The 14,087-nt window shown below is 39.3% G+C and overlaps 1 protein-coding gene and 1 pseudogene across 3 annotated transcripts in view; both read right to left on the reverse strand.

The window, feature by feature from the left end:
- LOC132345265 (small ribosomal subunit protein uS5-like) overlaps positions 1–935 on the reverse strand; it is a 52,662-nt pseudogene extending 51,727 nt beyond the window's left edge.
- Positions 1–14,087, reverse strand: part of DIP2B (disco interacting protein 2 homolog B) — a 229,478-nt gene that overhangs the window by 183,175 nt on the left and 32,216 nt on the right. The window lies entirely within an intron of this gene.

The following is a 14,087-nucleotide window of genomic DNA, read 5'->3' on the forward strand; positions in this document are numbered from 1 at the left end:
TTGAAATAATAAATGGCCAACAAGGATATGAAAACAGGCTCAACATCACTAATTATCATGGAAATGCAAACCAAAAACACAGTGACTTCAAATACACACCACTATATATAAAATAAAGAGAACGGAAAATAAGTGCTGGCAAGGATGCAGAGAAATCGGAACACCTGTACACTATTCATGGAAGTCGTAAAATGGTACAACTGCTATGGAAAACAGTATGATGATTACTCAAAGAATTAACTATGCAACTACTATGTAATACAGTAATCCCACTTCTGAGTACACAGCAAAAAGAACTGAAAGCAAGGTCTCAAAGAGGAGATACGTGCACACCCATGTTCACTGCAGCATCATTCACAACAGCCTAGATGCAGAAGCAACCTAAATGTCCATTGATGAATCAATACAGGAAATGCAATATATATGAATAAAATGAAATATTACTTAGACTTAAAAAGGAAGGAAACTGTGACACATGCTACGGCATGGATGAACCTTGAGGACATTATACTAAAGTGAAAGAAACCTGTCACAAAAAGACAAATATTGAGTGATTTTACTTATATAAAGACTCCTCTGTCCATGGAATTCTCCAGGCAAGAATACTGCAGTGGGTAGCCATTCCCTTCTCCAGGGGATCTTCCCAACCCAGGGATGAAACCCAGGTCTCCCACTTCGCAGGCAGATTCTTTACCCTCTGAGCCACCAGGGAAGTCCCCTATATAAGGTACCTAAAGTAGTCAAACCCATAGAAATGGAAAGTAGAATGGAGGTTACCAGTGACTGGTAACCAGGAGGAAGGAAAAGAGGGAGTTGTTTGACGAGAAGACAATTTCAGATTTGCAGGATGAAAAAGTTCTAGTGATTGCTTTCACAACAATATAATGTACTTACACTATGTATGCTTAAAAATGGTTAGGGTGGTAAATTTTATGACGTGTTAATTAGCACACACAAATAAAGCTTAGGTGGGAAACAAGCAAGTAAGTGGTTAAGAAAAGATGCGTGGAGGAAAGGCTTAATGAATAACACAGGCCCTCTGGGGCATATGAATCAATTCACTGTAAACAAACTCTCCTGGCTGCTTACAAGGCACTGCCCTAGGTTCTCTGGGGATGACAAAGATGAATGAGACTGCACTCCTGCCCAAGAACTGACAAGCTTGGGGGAAGACTTACTGGGCTCTCAACCATAAGACCAAGCAGTACACGGTAAGCTCTAGACTTATAGGTGTAAGAGCTGTACTAGAATAGAGAAGGTAGAATTTGATTCCTAAAATGAAGACAGAGAAAAACACCTGTATAAAAACACGAATAGACATAGCAGGAGACAGAAGATGCCAACACTGCCCACAGTGAGCTCAGAGTCCAGAGTTCACAGTCTAATGAAAGAGGCAGACAAGCAAGGCACAAAACAGCACTACAGGAGGGTTGAGAAAAGGGGCAAAGAGGTGGCACACGAAAGACACCTCGAACCCAGCCCCAGGAGGGAGCTGATAAGGGAAGGAGTCACCTGAACTCTGACAGAAAAGATAAGAATGGCAAAAGAAGTGAACTGTGTCAAAGAACACAGATGTAAAGATACACAACTTGTTCCAGGACCCACAGAGGACTAGAGAAGCAGGCAGGCAGGGCACGGGAACTGATTCTAAAAGTTCAAAAAACCGAAATAGCCTAAGTGTCCAAGAATGGGGGACGGGTTAAATATGTTATAAGCATACTATGAAACAGCGTGCAATTACCGAAAATGATTCTGAAGAACAGATTATTAAGTGTCCTTTCAATAGAACTTACCACTCTGCCCCACACCCACCTCCCCCCAAAAAAACCCCAGTGTTATATCTATTAGTAGATTTATTTCCGCATCCCTGATTGCCTATACAAGTATCTACTAAGCAGATTACAAAAGAGTATGATTCCATTTGGCAAAAAGATAAAAAGGAAGAAAAAGACATAGATGTAAAACTATATTAAGTTCTTACATACACGAATATATCCCTGTGCATGTGTGGCTCTGTGCGTGTGTGTCTGACTTTAGGGATATATAACAAAATACTAACAATAATTTGCTCTGTGGAACGTACATGGGTAGTTTTTCATCTTGTTTTTGCATAGCTGTGATTTTTCACTTTTCCAATGAGTATGCATTGCTCAGTATCGGGAAACATTTAACCAAATTCAAATCTAAAGTAAGTGAACTGATCTCACACAGAAGTAGCAGAAAAGCAAAACAATCAGAAGTCATTCAGTACAGAGATGAACAGATTTTCACACATCCAATCCCCGAAGACAGCACAGTAATATACAGTACAGGGCAAGAGACATTCAAAATAATGAACCCCAGGTTATTAATAAAAGGTTAAACTATGCTGCTATGTTTAAGAAATTAGAGAAATATGTCATGCAATTTAGGTTGATTGCCATCATCCATGACTCAAATTTAAATAGATTCTGCTCTTAAAATGTGCTTATGGTTAAGTATCAGTCATCTGGGAAATCTATTAATGTACATTCAAAATACCACATTACTCAATAATAATAAAAGGATTACTATCACATTTTTATTGCTTTATTCTTTTGAATCAACTCCCTGACTGATGTAATATTTGATACCTTAAAAAGAAAACGCATGGGCTTCCCTGGTGGCTCAATGGTAAAGAATTCGCCTGCCAATGCAGAAGATGCAGGTTCAATCTCTGATCCAGAAAGATCCCACATGTGGCAGAGGAAGGAGCAACAAAGCCCATGCGCCCCAACTGCTGAAGCCTAAGCGCCCTAGAGCCTGTACTCCACAAGAGGAGAAGCCACCGCAATGAGAAGCCTGTGTACCACAACTAGAGAGCAGCCACTGCTCCCCTCAACTAGAGAAAAGTCCACACAGCAACGAAGACCCAGCACAGCCAAAAATTAATACATATTTTGGGGGGAAAAAAAAAAGCATAAGTGACAGAAGTCACAAAAGGCCACATACTATTATTTCATTTATATGAAAATTCCACAATAAGCAAATCCATAAAGACAAAAAAAAAGTTTGGTGATTGCCCAGAGCAAGGCAAGAGGGAAACGGGAAATGATTTTTAATGGTTTGGGGTTTCTTTATGGAATGCTGAAACTACCTTAAAATTAGACAATGCTGAAGATTGCACAACTGTGTAAAAACAGTAAATAGCATTAAATTAATTGTATAATTACTTTAAAAGTGTGAATTTTGGGGGCATGTAAATTACATCTCCATGTAAGTTACATCACCAGGGCTTCCCTGGTGGCTCAGTGGTGAAGAAATTGTCTGCCGGTGGCAGGAGATGCAGGAGATGAGTTCAATCCCTGGGTCAAGAAGATCCCCCGCAGAAGGAAATGGCAACCCACTCCAGTATTCTTGCCTGGGAAATCCTATGGAGAGAGGAACCTGGCAGGCTACAGTCAATGGAGTTGCAAAGAGTTGGACATGACTTAGTGACTAAACAACAAGAACAAAATTATATCTCAATAACACTGGGAGCTTCCCTTATAGCTCAGTTGGTAAAGAATCTGCCTGCAATGCAGAAGACCTGGGTTCGATTCCTGGGTTGGGAAGATCCTCTGGAGAAGGAAATGGCAACCCACTCCAGTACTCTTGCCTAGAGAATCCCATAGACAGAGGAGCCTGGCAGGCTACTGTCCATGGGGTCGCAAGAGCCAGACACGACTTAGCGACTAAACCACCACCACCAACACTGTTATTAAAAGAGAGAGAGATAAAGAATACAAAAGTTGACCAAAAGGAAGCTTGACAAAAGGCCCAAGTGTCTAATTCCTCATACGTAAATGAAAATAACAATACCTATCTTGCAAGGTTTTCACAGAAATAATATAAATAGAGCACTCAGCACAGTGTCTGGCACAAAGCAGGTAGGTATTCAATAAATAGAACTGATTGTTAATATATACATTATGTAAGCTGCTTTGACTACAGACTTCAAAACAAAGACATGACAGAATCTAGTCCTCAATATACTGTGTTTTGAAAACACTACTGATAAACCTTAAATTTGTAGCTAAATGGAACCCCTAGGAAAACAGCAATTTGTCACTTGCTTTGAGAAGTGTGTAGGCAGCACCTGTTGCCGGCCTACGCAGTGTTTACCAACTGCACAAACTTGGCCAATGTGCTGCCTATAGATTAACAGTCCCAGTAAGCACTGCCTGACAAACCACTCCTTTCCCACAGAAGCAGCACGGTTTAGGATCTGGTTCGGGGATTCCCTGGTGGTTCAGTGGTGGAGAATCCGCCGGCTGATGTGGGAGACACAGGTTCAGTCCCTGATGAGGAAAGATCTCACACGCTGACAGCAACTTAAGCCCATGCGCCACAACTACTGAGTCTGCGCTCTAGAGCCTGGGAGCCAGGCACTCTGGAAGCCCACGCAGCCTACTGAAGCCCATGCAGCCTACAGCTCGCGCTCAGCAACTAGAGAAGCCACCGCAACGAGAAGCCCGTGCGCCACAACTGGAGGGCAGCCCCCGCTCGTAGTAACTGAAGAAAAGCCCGCGCAGCAACAAAGAACCAGCACAGCCAAAACAAATCTGGGAGAACCAGACTCTACTCATTTCCTCATGTTTAAGGCAATTTTTCACTAAGGTAAAATGAATCATGAGAGATGGAGAAACCTGCTAGGTTATCCAGACCATTCCCCTCAGAAATCCTAGAATATGGTAAACTTTTATAGACCTAGTAATATAGTAATGATTATAAAGAATATTTTAGAGGTTACTTGTTCTTTCTGAGTAGATTTCTCTCATGAAATAGTCATACGTAGATTCTGAGTAGTTCAATTTCTTGATTCACTTATGAATGTCACAGTCTCATGAAAAAGATGAATGGAGGAAAAAAGAAAAAAATCAATGAAGAAACTGGCCAAATCTGCAAGGAACTTCAAGTCTCAAAAAGCAAGCTGGAGGAAGCTTAGCTTGGTGCTCTGTGACGACCTAAAGGGGTGGAATGGGAGGATGGGACGGAGACTCAAGAGAGAGGGGATACATGTATACACGTGGCTGATTCACGATGCTGTACAACAGAAACTAACACTGTAAAATAATTATATTCCAATTAAAAAAAAAAAAGTTGGTCCTACAAATACACCACTATTAATCCCAAATTTAAAACCCAGGCAATCTCATCAAAAATTTAAAAACTTAAATGTTATCCATTACACACAAAACTAGTCAGGCCTAACAAACAAAATTCACAGTTTCTAGGCATCTCCTTTGCCTTTACTAGGCAAAGAACTAACACAGCATACGGCTGCTATTCAGAGGGCTGACGGGGGACTGAAGGAGGAAAATAGAAGCCTTGATACCTGCAAACTGAAGAGTCTCTATAAAATCTAAAATTGCCAGTGACACTTAAGGGAAGGGAAGGAAATCCCCAAATCTGATACAACTAGGCATTTTGATTATTATATCTGGAACAGGACTTCTCCTTTGTTACATGCAGATCTTAAATTTCCATATTAAAAAAGGAACAGGTCACAAGATTCAATTCTTTAAAAATTATTCAGAAGGAAACAAAATTAAGAGCACAGAGACATAAGCTAAATATTTCTACATATAAAGATTACTATAAAATAAATTTAAACTGGGAATCATAAACAACTAACCATACAGCTTCTTTAAGAGCCCCAACTCTCATCTCTGACTCGCTCAGTGGAAGAGAATTCCAATTTACAGTCCAAACTGGAGTGGCTGCACTGAGAGTTTCATTGCTCTGGAGTACTTTCTTTGCTCTGTTTCAAAGGTCATCATGCAGTTGGTTAATTATCATAAAATTTAAACTTTAACTAAGAGACATGAACAAGCTGTAACTTGCATTGAGGAAACCTGAACATATATTACTGCCACACTAGAAAATTACACATTTCCAGAACAAATCCAGTCACTTCTTAAAGAACTGAAGAACTATTCCTGTACACTGTGATGTTTGAAAAACACTTCTTCGTGTCTTCCACTTCAAAATGCGAGTAGTACAATGCATCTTGTAGCTTAATTGAATGTCCAACTGCACTAACGCTGTTTGCATAAATTTATGTACACATATACAGGAGTATGCATATAAATACACAGAATTTTAAAGGGCATCTTTTTTATGAGTAGCTAGTTGCATCTGTGCCCCGCCTTACTGTTCTCCATTAATTTTCTTTTCTCTTAAGGTTGCTTTATTTGAAAATCACTGTAAAGGGCACACAATAAATGCAAAAGTCATCCATAATTATCCACCACAGTAAGAAGAGAAAGTTCCTTACTCGGTCTCTCTAAGCCCAATTCCAAAGTAAATTACCATTAAGATTAAAGTGTTTTTCTATGCTTATACGAACATTTAATATGTACACTCTTTTAAACAAAACTGAAATTCTGTTATACATACGTGTCACAGCCTGATTATTTTCACTTATCAGACATTTCTTAGCTCAGTACATGTATAACTCATTTTTTTTTAAAGAATGAAGAGTAAAGATGAGCCACAATTTCACTATTTTTCTAGTTTGTTTCCCACTTTTGCTCTTAAAGCAATATTGATACTTAGATTAACATTTTACAATATATATTTTTACTGTCCTTGTTGCCATTTTTGTGCAATAGACTGCTAGACATGCAACTGCTATACCCCAAGTTACAGGATATTAACCCTGCTCTGAGCTACTGCCAAATTACCTTCTAAAAAAGATGGTACCAATTAATATCCCCATTAAGCGTTCTTAAGTGATTCTTGTCTAGTGTTGTACAGTCATCATTAAATTACACTGGGAAATTATTACTTCCTAGATATCTTTCAATCTTTTGAGCCAAACTTTAATTTTAACTACCAAACAAATTAATAATCAATGGTTAAACATACAAGTTTGTCCTTTCTATAAAAAGGACACTCCCTTCCTCCCCCAAAAGGGAGTGAAATTGTTTAGAAAGTGCTGTTTTCTCTACAGCCAAGAAATGAAAGGGCTTCAACTAAGTTCGTGGTTAACAGTGCCACGAACCTCAATGGGGGAGGGGAGTAAAAAAAGGCAAGGTAAACTGTTAACCTTTGAATAAGCAGCTTCAGTAAAGTGGGGAATAAAGACAAACAGGAAGTGGCATCTTTTTTAATTGTTTTGTAAATAATGCATTTCTAAATTATTTATACATAAAATCAGTTGTAAGTTCAAAAGCAACACCTCATTTAAAGATTCATTCTCCACTGCCTGCTACATTAGCCCCTGAAAACTGACACACACGGCCAAGATGGGATCATTCTTGGTTCGGAAGTATCCCTATTTGAGAGCCGACACTTGTTAGGCACCTAGTATCTGCAAAACACTGGCAGATAATTTTACTGGCATGTAAAATGCTTTACATGCATCACTCTATTTAATCCTAACAAGTATGTGAAGAAGGTATTACTGAACTCATTTTCCAAATAAGAAAACTGAGACTCCTGAAGAACAAAATAACTTGCCTAAAAATAAGGGCTGGAGATACCTGAAGGTGAGACATACGTGTCCTCTTCCTGCAACAAAAGCAGATGTATCTATCCAGTGATCTTAGGCACGATCTCAGAATTCTCCACAACACGCACCTCCAATTGACAGGAAGGAGTAAGTATCTAAAACTATATGCCAACCCTGCAGTAAACCACGCTGCCTCTCATTTAATACTAGTCTGTGGTATTTCCTAAAGGGCAGGACTAACTTTTGCTATCTGTGCCTATTTGCACAAGTATGCATACACAATGAACTGTTTTCATCTTGTTTGAGACAGGAAGCACATCTGGCTGGCCTAGGACAGGGTAAGATGATGGAATCAGTACAGAGTGGAAACAAAGCTGACAGATGCACAGCAGCCCACTATGTCCCACTGTACTCAGATCTTTTCCATAGAAGAACTGTGAAATCACGAGGGGGGATCCTGCTTTTCTTCTCAGTAAATTCCTCAATAAATCTTCCTTTATCTGTACTCTGATTTTTCTATTAAAAAGGTGTTCCATAAGTATATTCTGTAAGTCTTTTTTTAAAAGTGTAAAGAAATTCTGAAATTTACATAATTCATACTTGTATGCAAAATGTAACTAGGTAAAGCAAAAAAGCCAAGATATTATAAAAGTAAATTGTAATTTTAAAATAACTTTGTGTGACACTATTTGTCCACCCAAAATAGTTCACTGAACCCCTAAACCATACACCAAGTATTCTCCTAGACCACACATGAAGTCACTCAGTCGTGTCCAACTCTTTGCAACCCCATGGACTATACAGTTCATGGAATTCTCTAGGCCAGAATACTGGAGCGGGTAGCCTTGCCCGTCCTCAGGGGAATCTTCCCAACCCAAGGATTGAACGCAGGTGTCCCGTATTGCAAGCGGATTCTTTACCAGCTGAGTCACAAGGGAAGCCCAATAATACTGGAGTGGGCAGCCTATCCCTTCTCCAGAGGATCTGTCTGACCCAGGAAACGAACCGGGGTCTCCTGCATTGCACGCGGATTCCATATACCAAGTATTTTCCTAGACCACAGGAACAGAAAAATAAACAAGATTCAGTCCTTGTCCTTAAGAAGCTTTTCTAGTATGAAAGACATGCAAAGTATTACATATATCTTGCATGATAAATAGAGGTTAGCAAACTTTTTCTTAAAGGGTCAGAAAGGAAATATTTTAGGCTTTACTGACCAAAGGCAAAATCAAGACTGTTGTGTAGGTACTTATGTGTTTAGTCGCTAAGTCATGTCCAACTCTTTTGAGACCCCGTGAATGGTAGCCTGTCAGGCTCCTCGATCTATGGGATATTTTTAAACTGAGGAACAAAAAAGAAAAAAAAAGAAAGAAAGAAAGGGATGGAGGAAGGGAGGGAGGGAAGGACAAAGAAGAAACATTTTCCCAGGCTTTAAGAACTAAAACTAGACCACTAGTAGCTCTCCCTTAGACCACTGTAAGTAGTCTTGGAGCTAAAAGGAGCTTCAGTTCAGTTCAGTCCGTCAGTCGTGTCCCACTCTCTGTGACCCCATGGACTGCAGCACGCCAGGCCTCCTTCTCCATCACCAACTCCCAGAGTTTACTCAAACTCAAGTCCATACCCAAAATCTATCTTTTAAATAACATGGGCTACCCTTCTAACAGAAATTTCAGCAAGTCGCTCCTTTGCTTAAAATTCTTCAAGGGCTCTCACCTACTACAAAATGAAATACAAACTCATTAAAATGACACACATGCTCTTACTGATTCTTCAGGCTCACCTAAGGCCACTCCCCTTTACCTAGCCGATGCTGACTCACACCTCAGACCTGAAGTTCCATGAACGGCCAATGTCTCTTCCGTTCCCATGCCTCCTTCTGTCTTCCTTCATCTTGTCCACTTGGCTATCTCCCATTATCTTCAAGTCTCAGGTTGAGCATTGTTTTCTCCAAAAGGTAAAACTTGGTTCCAGGGACAGAGCCTGTTAGTTATTCTGCACAATTCACCCTCCTCATCTAAGTTAGGGAACTCTTATTTTTAGCCAAGCACGTGGGTAGGACCCCTGTCTTTAGCTAACAACAGGGGTTACATAATGAAGCTCTCACCGATGTAATGTAAGCCCAAGTGTCCATGGACCTTCTTTATGAGACAGGTCTATGCCTCCTCTTCATTCCTTTCCCCATCCCACTGCCTGAAAGAAGAGGCTCCATCTCAGACTACGAAGCTGGGCACATGCATGGTGGAACACTAACATGGATACTCTAACACCATGAAACACCACACAAGCCCCAGGCCACCTAAGCAAGCAGTTACCTGAGAGGGAAGCAAACTTCTATCTCACATTAAGTCACTACTAATTTGGGCTTCCTATCTATCTCAGCTGAACCTAACTCTAACTAATACAGAACATTCCTGGTATTTCTCACAACAGCACCATTTGTGAGGGTTGCCATTTGATAGGGGTTGTCAACTGCTGTGTGTGTCTTCTTCTAGTTGAGACTGGGGGTTCCCAAAGAGGGAGCTAATCTAATGTGCCCCTAGCCTTGCACAGGACCTGGCACACTGTCTTGGCACACTGTTATGCGTGCTAAGTCACTTCAGTCGTGTCTGACTCTTTGCGACCCTGTGGACTGTAGCCCTCCAGGCTCCTCTGTCCATAGGACTGTCCAGGCAAGAGTACTGGTTGCCATGCCCTCATCCAGGGAATCTCCCTGATCCAGGGACCAAACCCAAGGTTCTTACGTCTCCTGCATTGGCAAGCAGGTTCTTTACCACTAGCGCAACATGGGAAGCCCATCTTGGACATTAATAGGGATTTATCGAATTTAATTATATTGACAACCAAGTACCATGCCATTAACTTCATTAACTTTATCTTGCCCCTTCTTTCTTTTTAGTCCCAAATATGAGAGGACTTCCCTTCCCTTTCTCAGTATTTCTCCCAATCTTCTGCCCCAAATCTCAAACTGAGCTATTTTTTTCCCTTTTGAACATTGCCGATTGAACATAAAATGTATTTTTACGAAATGACAGTGTTCTCAGCATCTCTTCCATGTCGGCAACTCTAAAAGATCAGAGGTAAATTCATCACTGATTCAAAGGCCCATATTAAGTACACGTCAGGCACCATAAAATCAGCTTAGAATATTAATTAGGCTTCCCTGGTTCCTGGCTCCCAGGCTTTGTTCAGTTTTTCTAAGAGGACCCACCCCTAGCCCAACAAGAACTGTGCTTTAAGGGGACTTGCGCTAAAGAACTCCACGTTTGTGAGATTTGCCTCAAACCAGACAGTGATGTGCCTGTACCTTCTCCATTCTCTATCTGTGCCTCTCCAACCTATTTACTCCAGCCCTTCCAGCCTAAAGCAGCTTTTCCTGCCCTGACTCTCCCAATTTATTTCCTGGTCTATATCCTATCTCCCTAGTCCCTTCATGGAAACTTTGTACACAGCCTTCTTGATAACTGACCTCTGACTGGGTCCTGCCCACTCTTTTTGAATACTATTTCAGGAGGCAAAGGCAGTATCCTCAGTTTCGTATCAGTCTCTCCCCAACACAGACACATCAACCCTTTTAGGGGATGTGATGTAATGGGGAAAGCACTGGCTTAATAGCCTGAGGCATGGACACGTACAGCCTTTAAATAAACCGCTTGAGCTTCAGTTTCCTCAAATATAAAATGGGGATTCTCTCCATCCATTAGTTACTGTAAGGATTAGAGAAAATTCATGTAAAAAGCCAAGGGCAATGGCCAACATAGAAAATTTTCAGTCATCATGACTTATTTTAATACAAAGAGGTAAATATTATAACAGATCTAAATCTTGTAATAAATTATAACAATTAATATTAATAAGGAAAACCTAGTTATAGTTCCACAAAACTTATTAAGCACTAACTCTAAATTATGCTAGGTACTGGAATTGTTAACTGTAAACAAGGAAGTACCTGCCCTCAAGGAGTTTACATTCAGATATGGAAGAAAAACAAGTAGAAAGTTAATTATGATACAATGAGGCAAGGACCCAAATACAGGTAAGGATAAAGTTTAAAACAGGAGAGCATAAAATACTTTAGATTTAGATTGAACACATCCAGGGAAGGAGGGAGGCAGAAGAGACTCCTTTGTGAAATGTAAGGAAGAAGTCAGCTGTCTATTGGCCAATTTGCCCTGATTACCGTCCTCATGTTCAAATAATTGAACCAAGACCGGTCTACTAACTCATACATTGGTGTTGACTCTTAAACTTGCGCTAGTCCCCTACCTTCAAATCCTAGTGTTATAAAACATCCACACCTGAAATACAATGTCCAAATACAGCACATGAGAACATGAACGAGGCCCCGCAGGGAAAAAGCACGATCTACCCAATCCAAACAGTTTATAACAGACAAAGAAAAATCAGTGGGTCAATTGGGGAAATTCTGAACACGTATCTGAATACTTGGGGAAACTAAGATTATTTTTTAAGATGATCAGGGTATAATGGGTTTGTTTTTCTTTTTTCGGTTTTGTTAAGTCTTTTTATTTTTCTATTTAAGGTTTTTTTTCCCTAGAGATATGTACTAAAAGATTTATGAACAAAATGAACAAATATTCATGAACAAAATATTATGAATAAAATATTTATGAACAAAAACAGCTAGGATTTAAAATAGTATGGGGAGGGGGAAGACAAGAGGATTATAAATGAAATAGACTGATCATAAACTGATCATTGTTAAACTAGGTGATGGGTACATAGGGATTTGTTATACTAGTCTCTCTACTCTTGTAAATGAGAAATTCCATAATAAAAAAAAACTTTATGAAGCACTAATCTGGACAGTCCATAACAATAGAGAATAATATTCATGAAGTTTCTTCTTTCCTGTTGTTCATTTAGAAATTCACAGCAGAAAAAAATATTTTAAAATTTACCTAGTCTCCAGTTATCTTGTTTTTATACGATATTATAGATATATCTTGTTTTCTTTTTGGAATCTCGAATCACAGAAAGGACAGAATGAATTCTTAACTAGGACACAATGATATGTCTTTTTTTTTTTTTAAGGCTGTTGTGTTGTCTTTTTTTAAAGTCTTTTATTGAATTTGTCACATTGTTGCTTGTTTTATGCTTTTGGTTTTTTAGCCACTGGCAACGCACTCCAGTATTCTTGCCTGGAGAATTCCATGGACAGAGGAGCCTGGCAGGCTATGTAGTCCATGGGGTCACAAAGAGCTGGACACCACCAGGCAACTAACACTTTCACTATGTGGGATCTTAGCTTCCTGACCAGGGATCAAACCTGCACCCCTGCACTGGAAGGCAACCACTGGACCACCAGGGGAGTCCCCACCTCCATCTTGAAGAAGATTAATTCTTTCTAGGATATTGTCCTCCAAAGGAATGAGAGGACATTTAACACAGAAAATGACAGCTGTATTTTTAGAGGGAAATTAATTTTTTAGCAAAAAAAAAAAAACTTTTTAAAAAACAATGCAAGTATTATGTGGTTTTTAAAAATTGATTTTTTTTTTAAGTGAAGTGGTTAATAAGCTATATAAACTGAACTTCTGATGTCTACAGCCAAATGCTATTTAGAAGAGTTACCTGCAGAGGACAAAAGCTTAAACAGAGGAGGCAGTTTCAAATTCAGATATGACTCTGAACCCAAAAGTAGAAAACTGGAATAAAACAATTTTTGAATATGTGAATTTATAAAACTTTAGGATTACCTGTATCTTTTTTTATTCTAGCTCTCTTAAAAATTCTGGTTTGCCAAAAGCATCTGTAAATGCAGTTTGTCCTTACAAATAAATAGATGTTTTTAACCTTCTTTTTTAGCCTTTACTTCCTAATAATAGTAAATAAACATTTACTGAGCTTGCACTATTAAACACAGACACCTGCCATTAGTTATATCGTTTAATTTTCACAAAAAAAACCTTATCAGGTGGATTCACTATTACCTGCATTTCAAATACGAGGAAACTGAAGTTGAAGGACACTAAATAACACGCCAAAACTAGTTAACAGAAGAGCTAGAATTCCAACCTGAGTTCTTAACCAAGTAAATAATACTTCCTGTCTTTTTGTCCTCAGTACCTATGTTTTTAACTTTTGGTTTGCAGCTCTTATTTTCTTCTAACTCTGGAGAAAAGTAAAGTCAACTTTTACTCTTTTATGCAAACCCTACTTTTTAAACAGATAGATTAAAACATATCAAGATCTTACGCCACTCTGTACCATTTAAGCATTAACTTGTATGTACAATACTTAGTATAAATACATGATTCTACTAAGCTAATATCACCAGGGACGGAGCTTTTAGTGGTCTCCCAGGGTTAGAGAGAAATTTCAGTGATCCATTTACAGGCTCAGCTGGTTCCCTCCTGCAATGAAGGGCCCATATTTATCTGTAAGAGAGCTGGCACTGCTGGAAAGGCAAACCATGGCCCTTATGCTGGACAAAGCTAACAATAACAGAACTTCTAAGTTTATTTTCTGTTTATGCACTGTCCGCCAAGTAAGTGACCTGTGGCAAGATACCATGTGTCTACATTTTTACCAAAATAACACTGTCAATTTTTAAAAGTTTACTGTGTAATCAAGAGAGACCATTAAAAGAGTAAAACATCAAAGCACAGCG

Source organism: Bos taurus, chromosome 5 (genome assembly GCF_002263795.3).
Source record: "Bos taurus isolate L1 Dominette 01449 registration number 42190680 breed Hereford chromosome 5, ARS-UCD2.0, whole genome shotgun sequence".
Classification (NCBI taxonomy): Eukaryota; Metazoa; Chordata; class Mammalia; order Artiodactyla; family Bovidae; genus Bos; species Bos taurus.